Source organism: Palaemon carinicauda, chromosome 18 (assembly GCF_036898095.1).
Source record: "Palaemon carinicauda isolate YSFRI2023 chromosome 18, ASM3689809v2, whole genome shotgun sequence".
Classification (NCBI taxonomy): Eukaryota; Metazoa; Arthropoda; class Malacostraca; order Decapoda; family Palaemonidae; genus Palaemon; species Palaemon carinicauda.
In genome coordinates, this window is record NC_090742.1 from 86,517,186 (window position 1) to 86,530,184 (window position 12,999).

Consider the following 12,999-nt stretch of genomic DNA (forward strand, 5'->3'; position numbering starts at 1 on the left):
GGAGGCCTATCACATTTGGAAGAGTAGCAGATCAGATTTGACCTGGAATAACTATACTCAGCTTCGAGCTTTTGCTCAGAGAGTTTATACCTCAACTGAAAAGGAATACAATTTAACCATAAAAGAAACCCTTTCTAGTACAACTCAGGAACATAAATGGTGGTCTACCCTTAAATCTGAACTCTTTGGTGTAGATGCAACAGTTCCTCCTTTACTTAAACCAGGTTGCTCAGTCTCTCACTGTCAAAGGATAAGGCAACCCCTTTGGCTGATGTTTTTGAAAGTAAACAGAGTAATAAAAAACTTGAACTTCCTCATTCCTGTTTTCCTGAGGCTAAACTAACTAGTTTAGCTTTTTGATCTCGTGAGATTTAAGCTCTGTTGATGGACCTTGATGCTTATGGAGGTGTAGACCCAAATGGCATTTTTCCTTTGTTTTTTTTATAAAGACAGCAGATTTCTTAGCTCCAAAGCTATCTGTTATTTTGCGCAAGTTAGCAAGAAGAGGAGCTTTTAGCACTTGTTGGAGAATTGGTAATGTTACTCCACTATGTAAATGTGTTTGTGGTAGCTCAAGTCCCACTGATTACCGCCCAATTGCCATAACTCCCATATTATCTAAAGTTTTTGAACGTCTCCTGGCAAAACGTCTTAATAGGTTTGCTGAAGGTAATCACCTACTCCCTAGTTTGCAATTTGTTTTCATAAAGGCCTTGGAGCATGTGATGCCCTTCTTACAATCTCCAATGCTGTACAGAAATCCCTTGATTGTGGTCAGGAAGTTGGTATGATTGGCCTTGATTTTAGTGCTGCCTTTGACCGTGTTAATCATGAGGCCCTTGTTTTCAAAGTGAAACAGTTGAAAGTGGGTGGGTCGTTTCTTGGCATTCTTATTGATTTTTTAAGTAATAGGTCTTAAAGAGTTGTTGTTGATGGGCACCATAGTGAGTATAGGAATGTGATATCCGGTGTTCCACAGGGCAGTGTTCTTGGCCCATTACTTTTCATACTATATACACATGACATGTGGTTTGGCCTAGAAAACAAGCTTGTTGCATATGCAGATGATGCTACTCTCTTTGCATCAATTCCATCCTCTGAATGTAGATCTGGGGTTGGTGAATCCCTTAATAGAGATTTAGCTAGAATTAGTGCATGGTGCAAATTATGGGGTATGAAGTTGAATCCTAACAAAACTCAAAGTATGATTGTAAGTAGGTCAAGGACAGTGGCTCTTCAACATCTGGATATCAGTATTGATAATGTTTCTTTAAATTTGTATGACTTTTAAAATTTTAGGTGTGATTCTTGACAGCAAATACAATTTTGAGAAACACATTAGGTCTGTGTCTTCTTCAATTGCACAAAAAATTGGCTTATTGAGAAAGTCTTACAAGATTTTCGGTGATCAATCTATTCTGAAGAAGTGTTTTAATTCTTTCATTCTACCTTGTTTTGAGTATTGTTCTCCTGTCTGGTGTTCAGCTGCTGATTCTCATCTTAATTTGTTGGACAGAAACTTACGGTCTATTAAATTTCTTATTCCTGATCTAGATATTAATCTTCGGCACTGTCGTTCAATTAGTTCATTATGCATGTTGCATAAGATTTTTCATAATTCTGACCATCCTTTACATTCAGATCTCCCTGGACAATTCTATCCTGTTCGTAATACTAGGCAGGCAGTTAATTCTAATAGCCAGGCCTTCTCCATCATGAGGCTCAATACTACACAGTATTTTAGAAGTTTTAGTCCAGCTGTTACCAAGTTGTGGAATGATCTTTTGTAATCGGGTAGTTGAATCAGTAGAACTTCAAAAGTTCAAAGTTGAAGCAAATGTTTTTATGTGGACCAGGCTGACATGAGTCTTTTTATTGTTTATATATGACATATCTGTTTTTGATGTTGTTAATAGTTTATATAGGACATGTCTGTTTTGACGCTGTTACTGTTTTTAGAATGATATATTATTATTTTATTCTCATCATTTATTTATTTCCTTATTTCCTTTCCTCACTGGGATATTTTTCCCTGTTGGAGCCCTTGGGCTTATAGCATCTTGCTTTTCCAACTAGGGTTGTAGCTTGGCTAGTAATAATAATAATAATAATAATAATAATAATAATAATAATAATAATAATAATAATAATAATAATAATAATAATAATAATAATAACTGCATGGAGATGTGTGCAGGCATTGCAAGCACCCCAGATATGTATACAGTCCTAGCCGAGATGCACATGGCTACTCTGGTCAAGGACTTGTACGGTTTTGTGAAGACCAGGCAGAGAGTTTGTGTTTGCCAATGCGACAGTCAAACACGATCCGAGGAAGTTGATCACTTCCTGTATCTGGGGTAAGGACCTCTTCCCAAAGGAAGCAGTTCAAGAGGTAGTCGCTAAAGCCGTAACGGAGAATAAGAACCTTCTCCAAAAGTGGGGCATTTCTGCCAAGAGAAAATCTTCCCATGATGCTGGTCCCCAACCTAAGAGGAAGACGAAGAAGCCAAGACTACCTCCTCGACATGTACAACATCCTACGGTCACCACGACCACGGTGCCCCAAATGGTTGCTCAGCCCCAAACCACTTTGCAGGTGGTGCCTCAACAGTTGGTAGCCCAGTCACCAGCCTTCAACCCAGGTTTTGAGAGGCACACCACTACCTTTCGCCCGAAAGGTAGAGGATCTAGACGAGGCTTCTCAAGAAACCCCTCAAGAGGTAGAGGAGGACGTGGTCAGGGTGGCAAACCCTCCGGATCATCCAAGCAATGAGATGCTCTGGGTAGGAGGAAGACTTCTCCACTTTCGGGATCGTTGGACCTTCGATCCCTGGGCCCACAGCCTAATCAAGAATGGACTAGTATGGAAATGGAGCAGATCTCCACCTTCACTTCTTCAATTCTTCCAACACTCTACCCCCTTATTGGAAGAATATACCTTAGAACTCTTTAACAAAAAGGTTATAAGGAAAGCAAAGACCATCAAATTCCAGGGAAGGCTGTTTTGTGTTCCCGAGAAGGACTTGGACAAACTCAGAGTCATTCTAGACTTGTCTCCACTCAGCAAGTTCATCGAGAACAACAAGTTCCGGATATTAACCCTACAACACATAAGGACCCTGTTACCGAAAGGGGCGCACACAGTCTCAATAGGTGGCAGATGCTTAATGGCACCTTCCAGTCAGCCATCCCCTCTCCTCCTACCTAGGATTCAAGCTACGGAAGACAAAGTATCTCTTCAGAGCCATGCCCTTCGGACTAAACATAGCCCCAAGGATCTTCACGAAATTTGCAGATGCAGTTGTACAACAGCTACGCTTAGAAGGCATTCAGGTAGCTGCATACCTGGACGACTGGCTGGTGTAGGCAGCATCCAAGACTGCTTGTCTGCAGGCAGCCATAAAGGTGATCTAGTTCCTGGAACATCTGGGCTTCAAGATCAACTACAAGAAGTCTCGCCTCTCTCCAGCTTAAGAGTTTCAATGGTTGGGAATCCATTGGAACTTGCAGTCACACCGTCACTCCATTCCACCAAAGAAGAGGAGAGAGATCACGGGTTCTGTCAAGAGACGACTGAAATCCAACAAGATTTCAAGACACCAACAGGAAAGAATGCTGGGCTCTCTCCAGTTCACAGCAGTAACAGACCCGGTGCTAAGAGCACAGCTAAAAGATGCGTCAGGAGTCAGGAGAAGATACGCATCAAACGCTCGAAGAGATCAACAGAGACTAACACCGACCTTACTGCGACTGCTTCTGAGGCCGTGGTTGAAGGTCAAGAGCCTAGCAAGGACTATTCCCTTACAACCACCTCAACCATCAGTAGTCATCCACACGGATGCCTCAACGGAAGGATGGGGAGGTCATTCCCATCAAAGGAAAGCTCAAGGGACCTGGTCATCCCTGTTCAAGGCCTTTCACATCAACATTCTAGAGGCCATGGCAGTCCTTCTGACATTGTAAAAGCTATCCCCTGACAGACCAGCCCACATCAAGTTGGTCTTGGACAGCGAGGTGATAGTGAGATGTGTGAACAGACAAGGCTCGAGAACGCCCTACATTAACCATGTGATGTTGGCCATCTTTCGCTTGGCAAGAAAAAAAAGATGGCATTTATCAACAGTTCACCTACAAGGGTTCTACCATGTCACGCGGACGCTCTATCCAGGCGAAAGCTGATAGAGTCAGAATGGTCCCAGAACTGCAGATTGACCTCTTCGCAACGAGCGACAACAAGAAACTACTTCGATACGTAGCCCCATACGAGGACCCTCGGGCAGAAGCGATGGACGCCATGTCCCTCGATTGGAATAGATGGAGTCATATCTATCTGTTCCCGCCAACAAATCTCCTGCTGAAGGTCCTCAACAAGCTGAGATCCTTCAAGGGGACAGCAGCAGTGGTGGCCCCAAAGTGGCCCAAGACCAATTGGTTCCCTCTGGTGATAGAACTGAGGCTGAGGCTGTTTCCTCTACCGAACCCAGTTCTTTCCCAACATGTTCAGAAGTCGACTGTCTACGCTTCATCACTGAGAACCCAAAACCTTCATCTCATGATTTTCTCGCCTTTGCAGTCAAGAAAAGGTTTGGGATCTCGAAAGACAGTATCGACTTTATAGAAGAATACAAGTCAAAATCAACCAGAATACAATACGAATCGTCTTTGAAGAAGTGGGTCTTTTTTGTTAAAGCAAAAAAGCCTTCAGAAATCTCGATAGACTTCTGCCGTTCCTTCTTCATCCACCTTCATGAACAAGGCTTGGCTTCCACCATGATAACTACGTGTAAGTCAGCTTTGACTAGACCTCTTCTATACGCCTTCCAGGTAGACCTGTCGAACGAAATCTTCAACAAGATTCCGAAGGCATGTGCTAGACTTAAACCAGCAGCCCCTTCGAAGCCCATTTCATGGTCTTTGGACAAAGTCTTGCACTATGCTTCGAACTTGAACAATGAAGATTGCTCCCTAAAGGATCTAACACAGAAAGTGATATTTATGTTCGCTATAGCATCAGGGGCTAGAGTTAGTGAAATAGTAGCCCTGTCAAGAGACGAGGGCCATATTCAGTTCACAGAAGAGGGAGAACTGAATCCTTTTCCCGATCCTACATTTCTTGCCAAAAACGAGCTACCCACCAAAAGGTGGAGTCCTTGGAGAATCTTCCCTCTGAAGGAAGATGTCAGCTCTTCATAGGCGAAATCTCTGATCAAACTTATCCCTGAAACAACTGTGGGTGAAGCTCACCTACTTTATTCGCAGAGCGGATCCTGACAGTACACCCACAGGTCATGATCCGAGAAAAATTGCTTCCTCGCTGAACTTTTTTCAGCATATTGACTTTGATAGACTCCGCTCAAATACAGGTTGGAAATCCTCTAGAGTCTTTTATAAACATTATGCGAAGCAAGTACATGAGATTAAACACTTTGTGGTGGCGGCAGGTAGTGTTATAAAACCTGTTGTCTAGTGCTGCGATGAACAGTGAACTGTTCGGGACATTACAGTGAATGGGTGAAAAGGTGTTAACACCTTTAAGTGTAATACCTTTTATTAAGGGTCACCCTGGTGTCCCTTGGACTGTTCTTTATAGGTGTAGAATCTAACCAATAACACCAGTGCCGTGTGTACATTTGTACGCAATGTTTGAACACATCCAGCATCTAAAGTGAAATTATCTTAATAATTTTGCAATATCTCTGAGTGGCCTTATTAACATATATTTCTTCCCTTTCAGATGATAAATATATATGTATTTTAAGAATGTTCATTATGTAGTAAATGATTCTATTTTGATACATTCATTGTTGTATTTATTTTTGTCTATACAAATAAATACAAAATATGTATTTGCGTCTTATTCACCCCACAAGTAGCTGAATAAAACTAGCCAGTCCTTTAATTATTTTCGTAATATAAAACACTTGAAGTTGCTTCAATGTATGAACATGCTTGTGGTAAGTTAATTCCACTTTGTTCTTACGTATACAAAACCATGTCGCTTCTATAGTCAGTGTTGACAGTTTCCCTGCAGGGGGCAGGAAGCCCTAAGTTAGTTCCAAACTTAGCGGATATGACGAATAATGGTAGCTTCATATATTTATGTGGTCTGGGTGACCATACAGAAGCTGATTCAAGGTAAAGGCACTTATACAACCCACAAATATAGTACTTTCAAGTAATTCTTTGGTAAACTTCCATCAGGACGACATGGCTGAGCCCCAAAAACGGATTTTGAGCAAAGCGAAGAATCTATTTTTGGGTGAGATAGCCATGTCGTCCTGATGGACCCGCCCTCCTTTCTAGAAAAGGAGTATACAAATGTAACAAATCTCCACCCGAAACTACTCTATCTGTAGTCATCCATACTTAATTGCAATAAGGAATGAGTTACTCCGTGTTGCTCCATAGTAGTACGGGAAAGGGGATTCACTGCGTAACCTTGATGACGGCTCCCCTTCATTTTCGCCACTCTTCCCCCTCAGAGCGAAAACTCTATTCGGGGTGAAGATTGCCATGTGTCGTATCAAGAAATGCGTCTTCTGATATCATGCGATATCCTTAAGAATTTTCTTAAGGATACTCGCACCAGGAGTGAGAATTCTGGAGACCTATGGTCAATTCTCCGGGAGTATCACAGTAGCTAAATATTCCTTAGAAACCTTCCTAAAGGAACCTTCCACCAGGACGACATGGCTATCTCACCCAAAAATAGATTATTCGCTTTGCTCAAAATTCGTTTTCTGGGGCTTGTTCATTTATTTATGTTTGTCTACTTTTTGTTTTATTTTAATACTCTAGATTTAGTTCGTTCTGAGCAATAAAAGGAACTACCATTTTCCACTAGGAATGTTCGTTTTATGTGTCTGTTTTATCCTTACTCGTTGTTGCAAGTTCTGAGTACATGTTTTAAAATCTTTCCCAGGCTTATGTGGCTCTTCTGTGGTACCTGACGTATTACTGGTTCGAGATTGTATATGTTATGGAGTGTTTCATTATTATTATTATTATTATTATTATTATTATTATTATTATTATTATTATTATTATTATTATTATTATTATTATTATTTAGGCCATGCATGTTTCTTATGTTTCCATGTAGGAATTTTTGTAGGGATTCCATCTTTGATTGAGCCATTGTGCGTGCTGGTGCTATTGGATATTCGAATAAAGGCCTTATTGGGCTTTGGTTGAGATTCATTCTTATATTTTTATCCACTAGTTTGAAACGTTTTGATGCTCCTTTTCCATTGTTTTGCCAACTGGAGTTTTTGTTTGATATGGCAGCTTATGCCAGTTCTTTTGATAGAGACCAAGGATTTTAACTTCGTTGTTAAATGGAATATTTATGTTATTTACTATTAATGGTGCCAGTTTATTTTTTGATACTGATAAGAATTGAAATTTGTTGCTGTTTATTTTTACTTTCCACGTGTTTTCTTAATCATTTATTCTTTTGCTCTATCTTTCAGTTTTTATTTTAAAAAATCTTTTGGAATTTGTAGGATGCATTATTACTTGTATGATGTCATCTGCATGGGCGTAATTTATGACATTCAAGGGTGGCTGTTATATCTGCTGTGTAGATTATAAAAAGTGTTGGGGATAGTATACCCCCTGTGGTACCCCACATTTTATATCTATTGTTTCTCCCAGTTTCACATCTCTGCTACGTATTCTGACAATTCTGTAACATGAGAGGAGTTTTTCCATTATCATGGGTAGTTCCAATTGGAGTATTTTATATTTGAGGCCGTCATGCTATGCTTTATCAAATGCCTTACAGATATCTCTACAGATGATATTGCATTGGTGTTTTTTATTTAGTTGGTTCATGGCTATTGTTTCGTAAATTGCCATGAGGGCAGTTTCAGCGCTTCTTCCTGTCCCGAAACCGTGTTGGTGTTTGTAGAATTTATTGTTATTTTCTAGGAATCTCCTTAGTCTTGAGTTTATATTTTTTTAACACTTTTCCCAGCACTTCCAGCAGAGTGATTGGCCTTCTGTTTGCTTGTAATTTTTGGTCTTTCCCTGGTTTTGGGGAATGTATGAGTATTCCTTCTTTGTTTGGTTTTGGATAATATCCCATTGAGAGTGCCAGGTTAAATATATGTTGGAGTCTTCTCCATGCCAGCATTGGTAGTTTTAATAACATTAGCTTATATATGCCGTATTTACCTGGTGCTTTGTGTTTAAATACTTTTACTGCTTTCATTATCTCATGTATTTTAATGTCTGCTAATAAGTAGTTGTTCTCAACCAGTCTTTGTAGATCTGGGTTTTGATAGGGCTTTATTTGTTCCCATTTTTTGTAGGAAGTTAAAGACTTCTGTTTCTGTGTCTATATCGAAATTTGCATTTTCTTGGTCTGTAATTTCGAATGTGACTGCCCATGTTTCGGTTAGTAATTTAATTTGGTCTTCCATGTCTTCTACTCTATCATCATTATTGTTAATTAACTATGGTGTTTCTATTTTGGGTTTTCCCAGTAATCTTAGCAGTTTTTCCCAGAATTTCTCCAGGTTTTTGTATGTTTGTCATAATTTTATTATTGTGTTGTTCCCCTGCTGTATGGGACCGGAAAAGCAGCCTTCAAAAAGTCGAAGGACCCAGTAACACCAGCGATAGTATCTTAAAGGGTGACTGGTGCCATGGCCAACCTACTTTTCTTGCAATATTTTATATTATCGCTTTCTCTTTGGAGAATTGAGCTTATCCCCCCCCCCCCTCTCTCTCTCTCTCTCTCTCTCTCTCTCTCTCTCTCTCTCTCTCTCTCTCTCTCTCTCTCTCTCAAATTCACGATCACGGATTTGGAATCGGTTTAGTAATCGTGGAACCGTGAAGATGTAAACAAGTCCATTGTAAGAGCTGTCATCCGCCCCCCAAATACTCACTCGCTGAAGTAAGGTGAGACAACTGTATTGTTCTGCAAACGAATGCAATACTGTAAGCAGTGAGGCCTTTTTTTTATGTAAAACGTAGGGTAGATTACAAATAACATAGTAATGTATTTACCATAATTTGGATAAGTGTATACAGTATAGTGCATCCTAGTATGACTTAAAGCTTAGCTTAATCCAAGTTATTTAGTTCTGGGATCGGCAGTAATTTCATTTCCATTATAAGGAGGTATTTTTGGGGAAGTCTATATGTGAACTCTCCCTTTGTGGGTGTATGTAGTTGATTGATACAGGAGTAAACTTTCTTATTACTTGTCAAATTGTTTTACTCTGGGGAAATGTATTATATTACAGGGTGTGATTTCGAACAGAAAATATATGTTTTTCTATAGTAAATAACGTGATTTAACCGAATTTGACCCTCATTTCAACCGCAAACAAACAGATCAACCAATTCGACTAACTTTAAGTTGCCGAATTGGTTGCTGTTATTACGGATGAAATGAAGGTGAAAACCGATTAAATCACATTATTTTCTACTGGAAAACATATATTTTCTGTTAAAATGTTTAAATATAATGTCTTTTATTATATATATTTTGTTAAAATACTTAAATATAATGACCGGTTCAAATTCGGTGTCACTTAACTCACGTATGTACTGCGAATGGTAACATTAGCAACGTTACCAATGGTAGACAACGTTACCAACGTTCCGGTGATACACAGCGTTACCAACGTTACGGTGGAATTACTAACATTAGCAATGATACGGTATTATTATCGTGTGTATTTTAAAGAATTTTTCCATATACCCTTTACACAATATATAAAAAAGTACGAAAAGGGTATAACACCTAACAAACCCACCTAACCTAACCTAAAAGTTCCCAGGTCACAAACCCAATATAATGCCCTTTGTTATATCACTTCACTCACGTTACGGTAACGTTAGTACTGTTACGATAACATTATATATAATGGTTCTTGTTTCGCCATTAGCTCGCTTCGCTCGCATGAAAATAAAACCTCAAGCTTGTATGTACTGGCAAGCGGTAATGTTGAGCTGCGCATGCTAACATAAGTAATGTTACGCTAACATTACCAACGTTAAATATAATGGTTCTTGTTGCTCACTTATGATCACAGGAAAATAAATCATCACCCTCGTATGCATTGGCAACCGGTAATGCTGAGCTTCGCACTCTAACAAAATATAATAAAACTAACACATTTAAGTTAAAGAAATTAATGACTTACTTTTATGACTGTGACGTCGTAACTTAGGGGTCACGGGGGTGTTGTGACTGAGTCTGTGGTGTCTTAAGTGTTTTGCCTTAGATTAGCAATGCACTTGGAACACTGTAAAAGTTGGTATATTACATTACGTGATTTAAGAAAATTACCAACATTGGAATACATAAAAATACTGTAGTTTCAAGTATGGAATACTGAAGCGGTTACAATTTTCTAATACTTAGATCATAAAATACGCAAAAGACGACACTTGAACCAAAAAAGACGTGAATTGGGCAAAGGTTTCCACGGAAAAGGGCTTGTTGGAAGGTTGGAGTAGGGAAATATTATTCCCCCCTGTGCAAACTTTACATACGTATGGGTTCGTGATTGGTTTACGGAAAGGCAACGGAATCTAGAGTAAACATGAATGAACAGAATGGGAAACTTGTCCAGAGTAAGTATTTATGTGAAATATGGGAGTGACAAGGTAGTAACAAAATGTATAAAAGTAATATATGAAGTTAAAATGGAATGTATGATAAATAATGTTTGATGGGTATACAAAATGAGGTGATTTTATAAGGTATCGGATAATAAAACGAGTAATACTGGGGTCAAACGTAATATGTATACGAGGGTATTACACAACTAATCAAGTAATAGACTTGAACAGAGCTGCTAGAGAGACGAACAATTACATTTCACGATTAGAGAAGAAGAAATCCTATTGGTGGGGGAAAAGTCTCTGCGCAGGGAGGTGGGGTTTTTGCGCAGAAAGTCGAAACCTGCTTTGTACAAACGTACGTACAAGAGTGTCTATAACGGGCAAGTAGATGAGAAAATTAAATGAAAAACACTGCTAATGTTAGCAGGATACGTTAACATTTGATCTACATTACCGTTGGCAGCACTGGTTGCTGTATTTTTTCATGAGACATAGTCTTTGCAACGGTGCCTCCAAAGTTTATCCAGCTATACTGTTTTGTATTTTCCTCCGTTTATAATACATTCAAGAAGGTAATGTATAGAGAAGAAAAGGCTTGTTTTACGATTACATATCGTTTCCCCAGTATGTTTTCCCCACCCAAAACCCCGAGTTCCCACTGGGGGTCCCCCATTATCGTAGGATATAGATATGTATACATTTCTGAAACTATTCATTTGCGACGGGAACAAGTGTCATTTTCGAAGAGAGCGTATTTTTTTCCATAAGAAAAAGTAGTTTTTTTCCTAGGTTACATTGCCCTGTAATACATTACAATATTACCGGGAAGGGTAGTGATCCTGGTGTATGTATAGGTACTTTGGAAGCCTTTGTAGTTGGTTAGGACAGACTGGGTCAGTAATTAAAATGTGGGTTAATATTTACTAATCACACATTTTAATTACTTGGCCTTCGTCCATCCAAACCAACTACACAGGCTCACAAAGTACATTTAAATACTCAATGAACAACTTATTCTTTTTCAGTAAGAAAATTGCCCAAAAGTGAATATTTACCATATTCTAATTACTGACCCGGTCTGCCCCAACCAACTACAAAGGCTCCCAAAGTACCCGTATGTACACTAGGAATACTTATTTTCTTCATTAGGAATATTGTGCTTTATTAAATATTTGCAGTATGTAAGAAATGCAGAAAACGTGATTTTAAATATTAAACTTAGCCGGTGAATATATAATAGCTGCAACTCTGCGGCTCGACAGACAACATACTTAAAAAAACTCGCGAGCGATCGCTATGCAGGTTGCGGGTGTGCCCACCAGCGCCAACTGTCGGCCAGATACCACTCTCGGATGTAAATAAAACCTTCAATTCTTCTCTGTCGACGTTGACGACAAGACGTACTTTTACTCGCTGTAGAACCTGGAGTTTTCCCATCATATTTGGTGAAGTACTTTAATTTGGTTTGAGCTTTCGCAGTACAGGTGTTTTCTTCAACGTAAACTCTTGAACTCTTTTTTGAATTGGGTTATTTGTTGATGACTTAGATCGTTTTTGGAATTTTCTTTGACTAATTCAAAATGGCTGACCCTTCTCAAGTTCCTAAGTTTCGAAAGTGTAATGCTAGGGACTGTAATAGGCGTCTTCCAAAGGCTTCTCTCGACCCTCATACTGTTTGTTCCAATTGTCGGGGTAAAACCTGTCAATTGGGAGATTGGTGTGAGGAATGCGTGGGCCTTTCGGAATTCGATTGGATCGAATTTGATAAATATACACGCAGACTAGAGAGAGATAGGGTAAGGAGAAGTTCATCTAGGTCCGTAGATTTTTCCTCTCCACATGCCCCTGAACCTAATCCTTCCCCTGTAGTGGTTGTTCCTAACCCCCCTCCTAGCACTCAGGAGCCGTCTATGCAAGACATGTTGCGTGCTATTCATGCCTTGGGGGAGAGAGTTGAGGCTTTAGCAAGTGACCGTAATCAACTCATGGCTGACGTCAAGGAACTCAAGTGCCAAAGTGCCACGGCGGAAAGTGGGAAAGTGCTTAGTGTTACGCAAAGTGTTGTGAACAGTGTTGCGACCGAGGGTTCGTCTGTTCGTGCCTGTCGTTCACCTAGTCCGGGACCTCTTGCAAGCTCCCAAGCCCAGGGGAGAAGCAATGTCGTACGACTTATGGGTTCGAGAGGCCTTGATCAGCGAACAGACGTTCCCTCTTTGGTATCAGGCGTATCTCGTCAAGATCGCCCCTACCATAAGACGAGAGAGCCCTTTTTTACCTCGTCGTCCGAAGCCGTTTCACGTAAGAAACCATGGAGCAAGGTCTCTAGACCTTTGAAATGCAAGTCGGTCCCTTCAGGACAAGTCCAACGTCCCGGATGTAGTCACTGGGACAGTTCGGACCCGTTGCCGTCAT

At 39.9% G+C, this 12,999-nt stretch overlaps 1 protein-coding gene across 4 annotated transcripts in view; it reads left to right on the forward strand.

Annotated features, from left to right (window-relative positions):
• Positions 1-8,771: 8,771 nt before the first annotated feature.
• kappaB-Ras (NFKB inhibitor interacting Ras like 1) overlaps positions 8,772-12,999 on the forward strand; it is a 154,803-nt gene continuing 150,575 nt past the window's right edge. Inside the window, exon 1 of one of the 4 annotated variants that reach the window (XM_068392617.1) lies at positions 8,772-8,910. The gene's annotated coding sequence lies outside the window, so the exon portion shown is untranslated. Of the gene's footprint in view, positions 8,950-12,999 lie in introns of all 4 variants that reach the window. The other 3 variants (XM_068392615.1, XM_068392618.1, XM_068392616.1) reach the window with 3 other exon arrangements.